A 16513-nucleotide genomic window follows, 5' to 3' on the forward strand; every position below is an offset into this window, starting at 1 on the left:
AGTTGGACAATGACAGGGAGGACAGAAGGAGAATTGATGCCTTTGACCTGTGGTGCTTGAGAAAAGTATTGAATTTGCCATGGACTGCCAGGAAAACAAACAGATTCATCCCGGAGAGTGTTAAACCAAGCTAATCCTTGGAGCAAGGGTTCTGGGGCTTATTCTGACATACTTTGGGCATGTTGGAAGAGGGACAGGTCCTTGGAGAGGGACATCATGCCTGGGAGGGTGGAGGGACAGCTCAAGAGAGGGAGGCCCTCTGTGAATTGGATTGATTCAGTGACTGGGGTAATCATGATGGGTGTGTCAGAGGCAATGAGATTGGCACAGCTAGAGCAGGGTTTAGGGCTGTTGTACACAGGGTCACTATGAGTCGCAAAGGACTCAACGGCACATAACAATAACAAATATAGATGCCAAATTTCACTTTTCAAAGAAATTAAAAAGTAATTGACAAGTTTATTTGAAGAAGAGGAAGACCTTACATTAGCAATGTACTTCTGAAATACAAGAAAGAAGTGTAAAGTATAGCACTCTGATTACAAAACAGCTGCAATAACAAAAACAGCATGGTACTGATACAGTGACCAGTACTTAGATCAATGCGACAGAATCAAGAAGCCAGAAATTAACCTATCAATGTTGTTATTGTTGTTGATTTCCGTCTAGTCAAACACAACTCATAGCAACCCATGAACAATAGCCCTTTCTGTAACTATTGACATTTGTCAAAGTTCATAGTTTTCGGAGGCATGTTGTTTAGTTAGTGAATGCCACTCTTGCTTCCAAATCTCTCTTAAACTAGAAGCTCCACCAAACACTATGCATCATGTGTAACCATTATGGCATTTGACACCCCAATGTCACAAGGTTCAGTATCACAGCAATCCCAGGTTACCTCAGTACAGTATACTGAAGAAAAGTGTTGCACTACCAAGAGGAAATTTCCTCCAAAATACGATAACAACCAACTTTAAATACAAAGGCCCTCCCTGAGTTCTTGTTGACTCTAATCATGAGGCATAAATAAATCAGAAAAAAAACCAGCACCAAACCACTAATATAGGATGTTCTTGTTGTATGTGTTATTGAGTCACCTGAGAGATATACAGCCACCTTATGTACAGCAGCTCTGAACCCTTTCCTGATCTGAGTCAGTCTCACTAATTCTGACACACCAACCCCCATAGCCCCAGATACTACATTTATCTATCATATCTGGGGTCTTCTCCTACGCTGTCCTTCCACCCTTCCATGCATGATGTCCTTCTCCAAGGACCAGTCTCTCCTGGCCATGTGTCCAAAATAAGTGGGGTAAAGCTTCAAAAACCTAGCCGCCAAGGAGAGCTTTGGTTTCACCATCTCCAAGACAGAGTAATTTGTTTTCTTTGCAGTCCATAGTATATTCAAGACTCTTCTCTAGCACCACAACTCAAAGACAGCTATTCTTCTAACATCCTTAGTTATTGTCCAGCTCTCTGAAGCATAACAAGACATTGAGAAGACCATGGCTTCCATTAGGTGCACCTTTTTATGTAGACTGGCATATTTGCTCGTCAGCATTCTGGAGAAGTTTATGACAGCAGATTTTCCCAATGCAAATCATCTTTTGATTTCCTAACTGCTGGTGTTAAGAGTGTTGATTGTGGATCTGAGGAACCGATGTTCGATAAGGAAACAAAACCTGCCAAATGGGTAAATGACAACCTATTCAATAAATGGTGCTAACAAAACTGGACTGCAAAAAAACTGAAAACTCACGTCTCATTCCGCACACAAAAACAAGCTCAAGGTGGATCAGAGATCTAAAGTTAAAGTCCCAGACCATAATGATCTTAAGATACAAAGCAGGACTAAGCTTTGGAAGGCTTAGCTCATGGTTCAAAAAGACTTACAAATATAGCCAGAAATATACAATAAGGAGAGGATAACATTGATGACTGGGGCAGTCTAAATAACAAATCCCTGTGTACAGAAAAACTTTTTCCAACAAGGTGAAAAGAAAACCTGCTGACTAGAAGAAACATTTGGCAAAAGCATCTTATAAAAGGGTTTCATAACATAAGATTATAGAAGGCTTCAGGGCATCCTCAAGAAAAATATTGGTAACCCAGTTACAAAATGTGCAAAATACATGAAAAGACTTCACAGAGGAAGGCATTTGGATGGCCAACAGACACATGAAGAAATGCTCAAAATCACTGGCACTAAGAGAGATACAAATCAAAATCATAATGAGATACCACCTCACACCAGTAGTGAGCTAATTAGTCTCATAAGAAAAAATACATCATAAAACCATTATTGTAAAAACAGAAGGATAACTAGTAAAACTTGTATGGAGATCTAAGGGCGTAAGTGGTGGGAACAGAGAGGTGAAGATGGTCAGGGTGATATTATGTTGTTGCTGTTGTTGTTGTTATGTGCCGTAGAGTTGTTTGTGACTCATAACAACCCTATCTATGCACAACTCTGAACCCTGCTGTTTCTTGAGCCAATTTCATTGTCTTTAACACATCTACCCTCATTACTCCAGTCAGAGTTAATCCATCTCATCCAAGGTCTTTGTTTTTGGCACTGTCCCCCCACTATCTCAAGCATGATGTCCTTCTCCAAGGACTGGTCCTTTCTATCAACAGGTACAAACTATGTCAGACAGAGCTTCAAAATCCTTGCCTCCCAGGGCAGTCTTGTTTCACTCTGTGCAGGACAAATCTGTTTGCTATCTTTGCTGTCCATGGTATGTTCAATACTGTTCTCCAGCCTCACAACTCAAAGACATTGGTTCTTATTCTATCATTCTTAGTCATTATCCAGTTCTTTGATATATAGCAAGTCATTGTAAAAACCATGGCTTGGATCAGGTGCACCTTAGTCTCTTGGCTGACATCATTGCTCTTCAGTACTCTGAAGAGGCCCCTGACAGCATATTTCCTTAAAGCAATTAATCTTTTGATTTACTGGCTCCTGGTACCAAGAGTGTTGATTGTGGAGTTAAGCAAGCTAAAGCTATTGACCATATCAATCTCTTTTCCATCTAGCATAAAACTGCCAATTGTCCCAGTGAATCTTTGTTTTTTTGATATTGAGCTTCAATTCATATTGAAGGCTGCTGTCCTTAACCTTATTCAGCCTCAGGCCCTCCTCAGTTTCATCAAGCAAGGTTGTGTCATCTGCATAATACAGCTTGCTAATAAGTCTTCCTCCAATCCTGATGCCACATTCCTCCTTATAAAACCCAGCCTTCCAGGTGATATATTACGCAAATCAAAAGGAATGGAAATAGGATGCATCTTTCCTGATCTTGAACTATGCAGTGTTTCTTTACTCTGTTCTGACAACAGTCTTCTGTTCTCAGTACAGGTTTCACATGAGCAAAATTGTTCTGAGATTCTCATTCTTCTCAAGATTAGCCACAATTTGTTATGATCCACACACTCAATGCCTTTCCTTAGTCAGAGACAGACATTCCTCTGGTACTTTCTGCTTTCAACTAAGACTCAACTAACATTAGCTATAATGTCCCTAGTGTCTTTTAAACTCAGCCTGAATATTTGGCAGCTCTCTGTTGATGCATTGTTCCTGTTTGGATAATCTTCAGCAGGATATTGCTTGCCTGTGATAGTAATGATATTGTTGTTGTCTACTGTAGAATCAGAACTGACCCATAGCTGACTTTTCTGCAGATTTCAGAGGCGGTTAACAGCAAGGGAGAAGATTACCCACTCTTGTCCTGTGGAGCAGCTGGTGGCCTCGAACCATGTGCCTTCAGAATTGCAATGCAGCTTCTTGCCACTAGCCCACCAGAGCTCCCTATTAATGATATTGTACAATAATTTCCACACTTTATTGGATCATCTTTATTTGGAATGGGAATAAATATGGATCTTTTCCAGTCAGTTGGCCTTCAGATTTCTTGGCACAATCTGGTGAACTTGCTTTGGCATTTCTTAAGCTAAGCTGAAGGAACTGAAGAAAAAATTCTAGCCTTGAGTTGCATGAGCTGTACCGAGTCAGTATACCAAAAAGAATTGGCTGACTCAGAAGAAGTTCATTAAACAACATATGATCAAGAGTATTGAAGGAAGAATTTCAAGCTGCCCTGAAGGAATTTTCCAAAATACCAAGGCCCCAGGCATTGATCAGAGATATTTAAGGGTTGTACTGTTTGGTTATTGGAGGGAAGGGGGTAGGTAAAGGAAATGGGAAAGATCTTGCAGGAATCTGGGAATACAAAATAATGGTGGGCATAGTAATTAATTTTATAATGGTGAATAGGAATGATTGTATGAAACACAATGTGAATGAAGGATAGTGTAAAACACAATACATACGAAATTTTTATACAAACCAATATGTTCTTGTTGTTAAGTGCCGTCGAGTCGCAGGCAACTCATCGTGACTCTATGAAGGAGAGTCCTTGATGCCTGGGTGCCTTTCATCCTCTCTCCAGGTTCACAGGGTTTCCAGAGGCAAGCTATTATGGAAGTGGATGCCACTCCTCCTTCCAAACAAACCAATATAAAATAACAAATAATAATTTTTAAAAATCAGTTTCTAGGTCCATCTTGAAGTATAATGTAAGTTTGAAGACATGTTAATGCCATTGTCATCCAAATGCATGAACCAACAACTAAAGCCAAAGAGGAAAATATAGAAGATTTCTATCAATTTTTGCAGTATGAAATTAATTGAACATGCAAACAAGATTCATTAATAATAATTGGTGACTGGAATGCAAAAATTGGGGAAAAGGTAGAAGAACCAGTAGGTGGAAAATACTCACTTGGTGACAGAAATGAGGCTGGAGATAGAACGAAGAAATTTTGTTCAATCAATGATTTCTTCATTGAAAACACCTTTTATTAAAAAAAAACCCAAAAAATTTGTGATTTAAAAAAATAAAATAAAACCACATATAGTGACTACCCTCATGGATCTTACCTGATAGACTATGCAAGAATCAGATTGATTATATCTGTGGAATCAATTGTTGGAGAAGATCAATATCATCTGTGAAAACCAGGCCAAGGTGCTGACTGTGCAAGTTAAAATGGAAATTAACGAAAATTAAAGCAAATCTACAAAAGCCAAAATATGACCTTGAGTCTATCCCACCTAAATAAAAACAAACAAACAAAAAGACAATATCTCAAGAAAATATCAAGGTTTGCAGCATTAGAATATTAATGAACAGATAAATTGTGAGATAATATCAAGAACATAATCCATGAAGATAGAAAAAGGTCATCACAGATACACAGGAGAAAGAAAAGACAAAGAGGAGACTCTGAATATTGCTCTAGAGCACTGAGAAGCCACCACAGTTCCCCCAAAATAAATGGACATGCAACAATTTGAGCTTGAAACTGACAGGCTTTTGGGGATTAATGAGCTTTAGCTAGCTATGAAGCAGTCCACAAGTTAGGACTACAATCATCTCTCACATAGTAGGGAGGCCACCTGATGATGAAAGTGAGGCTTCCTAAGAGTCTACCAGGTGGGAACATTATGTTGTGGGAGAGAAACTCTCTCTAAATCATTGCAGCTGAGTGGGAATTGACTCACTGTAGATCCTCCAGTGGGTTTTCATAAGCTTTAAATCACACAGAAAGAGATAGCCCATCTTTCTCCCAGAGAACTTCTAAAGGATTTGAACTATTAGAGAGGCACTGACTTTGATTAGCATAACTTCCTACAAACAGTGTATGATCAAATTGCTTGTTCAAAAATAAATACGTGTGTGTGTATTCATTCTAAAAAAATTGTTTGGCCCATAGTCACAGGCTGTCAATAGATATTTAGAAACTGAGATGGATCACAGCTGAAGACCACTGGATAGCATCACAGAGGTGATGTCCCCAAGATACCCTCATGAGCTGAGCACAAAAATGATGATGTGACTGCAAGATGAGTCTTACAGGAATGGCAATAAAAGGCAAAAATTTGGAGTTTCCTGCATTTCAAGCTGAAAATTTTTTTCTAAGTCACTTTATGGCTGTGACTCATTACTATTGAGTTGGAATCAATTTATAGCCTACCCTCTTGTGGGTTTTTAGTAATGTAAATTATACAAGAGGTAATTTGCCATCTTCCTCTGAAGACCAGCAGGTGAATTCAAAACTCCAGCATTTGAGTTGGCAGTGTTTTAGTGTTGAAGTGACTGCCAAGTCACTTTAGAATTGTTTAAACCCATCGAGTCACTCATGGTAAATACTATCCATATTCTAAAGCTGTGTGCTTTTTCTAATAGGAGATGGTTCTTCTTTGAGACCTGGAGCCAACAGTGGATATAAGCTTTTGACCTTTCAGTTAGCAACCCAACACATATGCACTACCACCAGGTTTCCTTAGAGAATTGTGAAGGACCTTCAGTTCTCTTCAAAAGCTGCAGAATTCAAGGCATCATCCAGAGACATACAATAATACAAAGAATACTGCTTGGATGGAGCTACATTTTTGGCATTTGCCACAGAAAGTATTTGTCATGTATTTGCATTTAATTCTATACAGTTTCAAGAGTCACAGAGACAGACAAAACCAAATGATCACATATTGTGGCTTGAGTTATACAAACAACTAAGGAAAACATAGATATCACTGCATATCTATGTAAACTTGTAGTTTATTCCCTGTTTTTCTAACATGTACTTGTGTGAGGTGCTGACCCTGTTTTATGAAAACTTGCTGAGGAAAAAAAAATATTGGCTTTTGGATTTTATTAATTTTTTCAGGGGAATGAAGTCAAACCTTCTCATAAATGCTACCAGTTTCTCTATATCTATGAAAAATAATAGAATGCTTCAGAGCAAAGGTGAAAGCACTTGTTTTTATTTTTTCCCCTGGTTTTCAACAGGAAATTCTCAAAGGCAAAACCATTTCTTTATATCTCATATTAGTGTTTAGTACATTTATATGGAGACAGGACTGTTTCTTTGGGTATTCTTTTTCCTTTTCCCTGTTCTCTCACATTTATATTCAGGAAATACCAAGTAAAAGGACAACCTTGAATGGAGAAAAGGGCATATAATAAGACACCACAGCTCAAAGGACAGCCTGGGAGAAGTAGGAACAGGAAGATGTGGTAGCTTTGATTGAATGCTGAAGTTGAGAAAGGTTTTATACATCTGATACCATCAATCTAAAGTTAAAAATCCAAGACTCAGAGACTTTAATTTGTATACACCCCCCAAATAATTATTTAGTGGTCAATATGGAACTGGTTCTATTTTCCTAACTCCTACTTCTAAACCCTTCCCTCTAAACTATCTTGTCTTTTTTTTTTAAGTAAGTCATAGGAGGGGGGATTAAGTAAGATAAATCACACAGCTTAAAACAACTCTAGGCATGTACATTAGTTGTTCTTATTCTTGCCACTGCTCAGGGAAAATGTCCAGTCCAATGCTCAAGTACTATAATTCACTGTAACTTCAAGAAAGTTTGGGCCATGGCTGCAAAGCTAAATATGAAACAATAGTAACAGATTGAATGATTTTTTATTGATTAGGAAAGTAAAACTAATACTTTCTTATGCTTTATGAACTAAGAAACAGACTATGGCTTGTTGTATAATAGTTCTCTAATGGCTAGTTCATAACTAGCAAGCAGGTGTTTAGACCTGTATTTGAGATAGCCAGGGGAAGACTTTATCAGGAGGATAGAGACATGTTGGCAGGGAAGGCATGCCTGAGAACAAGATCATGTCAAGTCAAATGGGGCTATTCCACATGCTTTCATGTTTCAAAAGCTCATGGCAGTGAAGTGAAGAGCTGAAACTTAAAGATAAAATGCAAAGAGACAGTGTAAAATAATACACTTACAAGGTCGCACAGTAGCTTGAGAAAGTATATCGTGAAATCCTTGCATAGTATGCTAAGTCAATTCTAGAAGAGATGAGGTGCAACAATGAGCAACCATTCTATTGTTGAAACACTGAGACGCTAGCTTACTATTCATCTGTATTTTAAACAATCAATATCTTAGGTGCATGTTCTCAAAAGCAATAGAAAGCCAAAGGCTCATAATTACTCATCTTTGGGCCATTAAATAAGGTGTTGTTGCATGTTTCTTTTTGCTCTTTATAGAAAATGGAGAGAATGTGTAAAAAAGAATCGCTTCCTCTCACTTGTGTGAAAGCTCAGGCAGCCAGTGCATGACACCTGCTGTGCAGTGTTGTTAACTGTATGCCAGCAAGTGCTTCTTGCAATATAACCAAATACATTCACAAACAAAAGCAGGACAGGGGAAGGAGAACAAAAAACCACTACTGCTCTTCACATTGCTATATACCTTGATTTTAAATTCACAAAAAATTCTTGTTAAGTGTCAATATGGAGGAAACCTAAACAGATTTCAAACAAAAGATCACCATGGAGAGCATTATACTGAGTGAACTAACTCAGTCTCACAAGGACAAATACTGTATAAAACCATTATTGTAGAATGAGTGTGAGGATCCAAAGGCAGGAGAGGGTGGAAATAGAGGGGTGAGGATGGGAGGTAGGGTGTTAACCACAAGGTTGCACAATTTGATCTGTGGGTGGAATGAATGAAATGTGAAGGATCTTTTGTGGGGGGAAAAAAAGGATTAAAACTTTGTAAGTAAACCAGAATAAAATTTTTAAAAAAAACCACCACCATGAAAATGTGGGTTCTACCTTTGAGTATCTGACTAACAAAGTTCTCAGATTAATAAACATTAAAGGTGAGAGTTACATGAGACCCTAAAAAAAGCATTAACTCATTCACTTCATTCATTTTGTTATCTATCTACCTAGTTAAAGATTTACACGTTAGATCTGTTCTAAAGTGAGATTTGTTTGCATTGTGTCATTATTACTGAGATGAGTATTGTTCACAATGCTTTTCCTAGCTAGTAGTTTTACTTTGTCCACGGTCAACACTCTTGGCACCAGTAGCCAGGAAATAAAAAAAAAATGCACTGCGATGGGAAAGTCTGCGGTTAGGGACCTCTCCAAAATACTCAAGAGCAACAGTGTCTCTCTGGAGACTAAGGTGCGCCTCATACAGGCCATGGTTTTTGCAATCACTTGTTATGCATCAGACAGTTGGACAATGACTAGGGAGGAGAGAAGGAGAATTGACACCTTTGAACTGTGGTGCTGGAGAAGAGTATTGAATGTACAATGGACTGCCAAGAAAACAAACAGATTCATCGTAGAGAGGATTAAACCAGGCCACTCCTTGGAGGCAAGGATTCTGGGGCTTCGTCTGACATACTTTGGACATGTTGTAAGGAGAGACAGGTCTTTAGAGAGGGACACCATGCTGGGTAGAGTGGAGGGACAGCGCAGGAGGGGAAGACCCTCTATGAGGTGGATTGATTCAGTGACTGGGGCACTCGGGATGGGTGTGTCAGAGGCAATGAGATTGGCACAGGATAGAGCACAGTTTAGGGCTGTTGTACATAGGGTCGCTATGAGTCGTAAATGACTCGACGGCATATAACAACAACATATGGATAGACAAAAATCATACAAAGAGGATGTGCTCGTCCATTTGCAATGGATAGTCTATTCAATCTGTTTGTTGTACAAATTATCCAAGAAGCTAGACTTTATAAAAAGCAGCTTGGCATCAGGATTGGAGAGAGACTCGTCAATAACCTGTGTTATGCAAATGACACAACTTTGCTTGCTGAAAGTGAGAAGGACTTGAAGCACCTGTTGCAGAAGATCAAGGAGTGCAGCCTTCAGTATGGATTGCATCTCAATGCCAAGAAAATAAAAATTCTTACCACTGGACTTATAGGCAACATAATTATGGGTGGAGAGGAGATTGAAATGGTCAACAGCTTCATCTTGCTTGGATCCACAATTAACATTCTTAATTCCAGCAGTCATGAAATAAGGAGACACATTGCACTGGGAAAATCTGTAGTTAGGGGCCTCTCCAAATTACTGAGGAGTAACAATGCCAGTTTGAGGACTATAGTGCATTTGATTCAGGACATAATCTTTCTGATCACTTGTTATACATCTGAGAGTTGGACAATGAATAAGAATGACCAAAAAAAAAGACGCCCTTGAGCTATGGTATTAGAGAAGAGCGCTGAACATCCCATGGGCGACCAAGAGACAAAAAGACATATCTTAGCGAAGGTAAAGCTGTAATGCTCTTTGGAGGCAAGAAAGGTCAGGTTTTGCCTCACATGCTTTGGGCATATTGCTAGGGAGGCTATTCATTGGAGAAGGACTTGGTGCTGGAAAGAGTAGAGGGTCAGCAAAGGAAAAGAAGATCATCCACCAGGTGGATTGACACAATGATTGCTGCAATGAGTTTTTGTTTTTGCAGGAAGTGTAAGGATGGTGCAGGATAGAACAGATGTCAGATCTTTTGTTCATAGGGTCGCTGTATGTCAGACTCAACACACCTGGCATCTAACAACAACAGTCTTTTTGTAAGGGGTTTGGATTAAAGTGAGCATATTCAGCAGCAGAAGTTGATAATCTCAACATCAACAAGGAAATAGCGGCAGCAGCAGCAGCATGTGTCCTTCTGGGTCAAAGATTCCTGCTCCACTCACAAAACCAGGAGCAACAGCCTCAACAAAGAACCAGAGGCAATCTGAGACAGAGCCAGAGGCCTTCACTCAAATTTGCTAAAGGATTTAGTTACGATATCATAACTGGTAGGAGTAAGAGAACTTTGTGACACCGAGCTAAACTGTGGGGCTGAAGGTCAAAAGGCCTATGGCAATTATTGAGAAGGACTGAGGGATGGTATCCTGTTGCCAACCTGAATTAATGGCCTGTTAACTTCCCCAATAAACCCCATAATAATAGTATGATTCTGTGAAATCTGTAAACTATTGCAATGAATTTCAGATCCAGAAGAGCAATATGATTCCTGTAAGAATTACTAAAACGAGGTGCAGACAATGGGGCAATGTCTGACCTCATGGGAGGTGGTTTTGTGTTATAGATGCTATTGATAGGGGGTATTTCCCCTTGTAGAGTTAGTGGAGATCAAGCTCTGCTGCCCCATGCCACTCTGTTTACAATGTTTTGTGTCCCTCACAAAAGACAAATATATGCACAATTGTTGTTCTTATTAGGTTCCACTGAGTCTAGTGACTCCATGAACAGCAGACCTGAACCTTGCCATATCTTTCGCCATGCTCATAATTAGATGCACACATAATTAGTTGTAAATTATTTTTCTTCTAAAAAGAATTTTCATCCACGTCTTCAAAGCAATCTCCAAGCATTGTTTTGTGATGAATCAATGAAAATAATCAAAGAAAAAGTTTTGGCATTAACAAGCAACTGTTGGTTCATTAATTAGGTAGCTCTGGTGACCTACTGGGTGGGGAATTGTTCTGTCAATCCAAAGGCACACAATTTGAATCCACTACTTGCTCCTAGGGAGAAAGACTAGCAATCTCCTTCCTTGCAATTTTCAGCACTTTAAAAAAGAAAGAGTCAGCCAGGGGCTGATTCCAACTTAATGAGTTTAAGTTTATTAGCTTATTGAAATCTGATGCCATTTTTATATGTCTGACTGACAGTTTTGAATACCCACTCCTTCCTTTTTCTCTCTTGTCTCATGTTTGGAAAAAGCTTGAAAAAAGCAATTTATTCTCTGCCTTCTGTCAGTAAAAATGTTAAACCACACAAATTGTACGTGGAAACCTTTATGCTAGTCCAACTCACTATCCACATTTTTTTCTTCAAGTAAATTACTCTGTTCTCTCAAACTATTTTTAGGTTTCAAGAACTGCTTTATTACCCTACAAAACTTCATTATGTGAGTAACAAACTTACTCATAATCTTTAACTCATCATTTCCAATATCTGAAGTAAGGAGTTGATTTTTCCTCCCTACCATCAGCGCAGGAGGGGAAGACCCTCTATGAGATGGATCGATTCAGTGACTGGGGTAGTTGGGATGGGTGTGTCAGAGGCAGTGTGGTTGGCGCAGGATAGAGCAGGGTTTAGCGCTGTTGTGCATAGGGTCGCTATGAGTCGGAAACGACTCGACAGCACATAACAACAACAATAACCATCATAAAAGTGGCATTCACTTCCCAAAACAGCATGTCTCTGGAAACTCTATGAACTTTGACAATCATTATAAAAAGGCTTCAAGTCTTTTGTTCATAGGGTCACTATGAGTCATGCTCGACTCGATAGCAATCAACAACAAAAACAAACATAGGGAATTCAACATGGATTACATCTCAACATCAAGAAATCTTAATTCTTACCACTGGACTAGTAGGCAAAATCATGATAGATGGAGAAAAGGTTGAAATTGTCAGTGATTATCATTTTACTTGGACGCACAATTAACATCCTTGGTACCAGTAGTTAGGAGATCAGGAGACTTAGTATATTGGGAAGGTGTGTAGTCAGGGAATGCCCAAATTACTGAAGAGCAATGATGTCTGCTTGAAGACCAGTGTGCTTGATTCAGGTAATGGTCTTTTCAATCATTTTCTGTGTACCTGAAACTTAAATAGAATGGAAGAAGAAGAAGAATTGATGTCTTTGAGCAGTAGTGTTGGAGAAGAGTACTGAATATCCCATGAACTGACAAAAGAACAAATAGGTATGTCTTGGAGTTAGTGTAGCCAGAATTCTCCTCAGAGGCAAAGATGACAATGCTTCATCTCACATACTTTGGCATATTGTTAAGAGAGTCTATTCCTTGGAAAAGGATGTCATGGCTGAAAATGTAGAGTTGTTGAAAGAGAGGAAGATCTTCAACTAAATGGATTGATACAGTGACTGCAGCAACTGGCTTTATATCAGAAATTATGAGAATTGCACAGGATGACAGGGGGTCTATCGTTCACAGGTTCATTATGAGTCATCTATGAATTATACTTTATTTGATGGCACCTAACTCTAACAATCACTCCCTCAGGGCAACAATAAAACCATAAGATAGTATATATAAATATTTACAAGTCATGTATGTATGTATGTATGTATGTATGTTTGTGTGTGTAATTAGCCAAAGCTTGAGATCTCTCTCCACCACCACCTCCCGCCCCCTTTCTGGAGCTCTCTCGCTCTCTTCCTCTGGAGTTCTGGAACTCTGGAGCTCTTTCACTCTGGAGCTCTGGTGGCCTAGTTGCAATAAGTGGAGCTGCAATACTGAAAGCACAGGATTCAAGGCCACCAGCTGCTCTGTAGGACAAGGATCGGTAATCTCCTCTTGTGTGATTAACTGCCTCTGAAAACCCACTGAAGTGTCAGCTATGGTTTGGGTCCAATGCTATGGTACACAACAAGAACTGTATATAAAATATTATCCATCTATTCATGAAGTAGGTAGAAGCAGATTTAATGAAATCAAGTAAATAACAGTTTTTATTTAAATTTATGTCTTTACAACCTTTAATCTATTCATCATGGTGTTGCTTATTAATCTGGTTATGAAAATTTGTATTTTATGGTGAAGCATAACCCATACTGAAGGTTATTATCTTTGATCTTTGTAAGTAAGTGCTTCAATTTTCCTTTGTTCTCAGCAAGCAAAGCTGTATCATATCCAATCCTGATGCTCGATTCTTCTTAATATAAGTTGTTTGGTATACACACGCAGTGTTGTAATTGTTGTTATATGCCTGAAAGTCACTTGTGACTCATAGCGACCCTAGGTACAACACCTCTGAACCCTGCTCTATCCTGTGCCTATCTTATGGTCTCTGATATACCTGCTGCCATAACCCAAGTCACTGAGTCAATCCACCTCATCCAGAGTCTTCAAATCTTACGCTATCCTTCCACCGTCCCAAGCATGATGTCTCTATCCATAGACTTGTCCCTCTTGCAACATGCCCAACTTTTGTCAGATGAAGCTTCAGAATCTGCTTCTGAGGAAAACCCTGATTTCACCCTCTCAAGGATGAATCTGTTCTCCTCAACATCACAGCTCAAACGCATCAATTCTCCTTCAATCTCCTTAGTCATTGTCCAGATTTATGATACATAGCAAGTATTTGTAAAGACTATGGCTTAGATCAGGCACAACTGAATATCCAGATTGACATCATTGCTCTTTAGTACTCTGGAGAGGTCTCTGACAGCAGACTTTACCAATGCAATTCATCTCAATTTCTTGGTTGCTGGTACCAAGAGTGTTGATTGTGAAGAAAAGCAAACTGAAGCTGTTAACAATATCAGTCTCTTCATTGTCAATCATGATGCTGCCATTCAGCCCAGTGGTGAATCAATCATTGTTTTCTTGAGCTAAAATCCATATTGAAGGCTGCAGTCCTTGACCTTATGCAGCAAGTGCTTCAGGTCCTTCTCAGATTAAGCAAACAAGGTTCTCTCATCTGCATAAAACAGGTTGTTGATGAGTCTTTCTCCAATACTGATGTTACATTCCCCCTCATAGAGTCCACCCTCCTGGGTGATCTACTCTGCATATTGATTGAAAAGGTATGGAGGTAGGACACATCCTTGGCATACGCCCTTCCTGAATTTGAACCATGCACAGTGTTTCCTTGCTCTGTTCTGACGACTGCCTCCTGGTCCAAATATAGGATTCACATAAGCACAATCAAGTGTCCTGGGATTCTCATTCTTCTCAGAGTTGGCCATATTTTGTTGTGATTGACACAGTCAAATGCATTTGCACAGTCAATGAAACACAGATAGATATTCCTCTGGTACTCTCTGCTTTTAGTCAAGATCCATCTAACCTTAGGTATAATATCTCTAGTACTACAGCTTATTCTAAACCCAGCCTGCACACCTGGAAGTTCTTTGTTGATGTGCTGTATCAGTCACTTTTGGATCATTTTCAGCAGAATCTTGCTTCCATGTGATATTAATGATATTGTTTGATTGTTTCCACACTCTGTCAAATCACATTTCTTTGGAATGGTAACTAATATGAATCTTTTCCAGTCAGCTGGCCAGGTTTTAGTCCTCCAGATTTCTTTGCACAACTTGGTAAGTGCATCCAAAGCAGTGTCTTTTTGTTGAAATATGTCAATTTGTATGCCCTTATACAAATACTTGTTACCAATTCCTTTATAGCAGCTTGAACTTCTTCCTTCATCCCTACAGGCTCTTGCTTATACTTTGTTTTATGAAATTCATCTGTGTCAACCAATTCCTTTTGGTACAGTGACTCTGTATACTCCTACCATATCCTTTTAATGCTTCCTGAATCATTTAATATTCTGCAAATGCATCCTAAACTATTGCAATCAAGGTCAAGCAAATGCAGTAATGATGGTGATATTCAGAACCTTGATGACACATTTCTTAATAATGAACCAGGAGAATTCTTTTGTTCTGTTCGAATGGCTACTTCTTGCTGTATATACACACTCTGAAATTTCCAGTATTTCCAAAGTCAATGAAAATCTATTATGGGCTATACAGTCAAATGTTTTTGCCTAGTCAAAAAAATACAGGTAAGTATCTTTCTGTTGCATCTGGTTTTGACCAATATCTATCTTAAGTCAGCAATGATACCTCTTTGTATCACCTTCTCTGAAGCAGATTTGAGTTTCTATTAGTTCTCTTTCAATGTACTGTGAAACCATTTCTAAATTATTTTCAGCACATTTTTAATAGTATAAATCTCTATAAATGATCATTAAAATTACTTTTTAAAAAAGTAAACTATATCTTAGCTTTTATACTAAAAAATAGTATATGACAGTAATGATTTTGTCTGTAATTTCTGCATTGCATTAGATCTTTCTTTTCTAGTCAGGTTTTTTCCCATTTAATCCTTGAATCTTAAATCTCAAAAGTTTAGAATATTTTTATTCAATTCTTGACATTTGAAAAATAGTAAGTATGCTCTTCTCTTTTGCTTTTCTGAGTCTCAGTCTTTATACATTTCATTATAATACTTTGAATTTTTTATGTTTTAATGCATCTTTTGCATTAACTATTGTACACTCAAAACAAGTTTCAGATTTTCTTTTGACATTTATTTTGGTCTTTTTCTGGTTTTTAACAATTATTTTATTACTTTTTTAAACAAACTTTCACTTCTTTTGTATGTTGTTCTTGGTGCCATTCCACAGTTGCACTAGACTTTAGTCACTATCGCTCAACCAGTTAAGTATATTCTTAGTATGGTCTCTGTGCATAAAGGGTATTTTCTCAATATCATACTTTAGTTCTTGTGTACTTTTAAATATCCTGCTGCTCAACTTGAACTTGCATATTCATAATTGGCTGTTCTATCAGTCCTCAGCCTTGTTCTGACTGATGATATTTAATTTCTCCCTTGTCTGCTTTCACAGATGTAGCTTATTTGATTCCTGTATGTTCTATTTGGCAAAGTCATGAGTATTTCAATTGCTTGTATTTGAAATGAATATATCTTTGATCTTATAAAATGGTATTATGGTATCTCTTGCATTATATCTGTCACTAAGGCTGTATTTTCTCATGCATAAACCTTTGTTGTCAACCTTATTATAATTATTAATAATTATCAATGCATCTTGAGCACAAGTATTCTAAAAAGTTAAGTCTTCAAAATTTGGTAAAAATAATTTCTTCAT

The sequence above is a fragment of the Elephantulus edwardii genome, unplaced genomic scaffold (genome assembly GCF_000299155.1).
Source record: "Elephantulus edwardii isolate Elephantulus edwardi_28Jun2011 unplaced genomic scaffold, EleEdw1.0 scaffold00013, whole genome shotgun sequence".
NCBI lineage: Eukaryota > Metazoa > Chordata > Mammalia > Macroscelidea > Macroscelididae > Elephantulus > Elephantulus edwardii.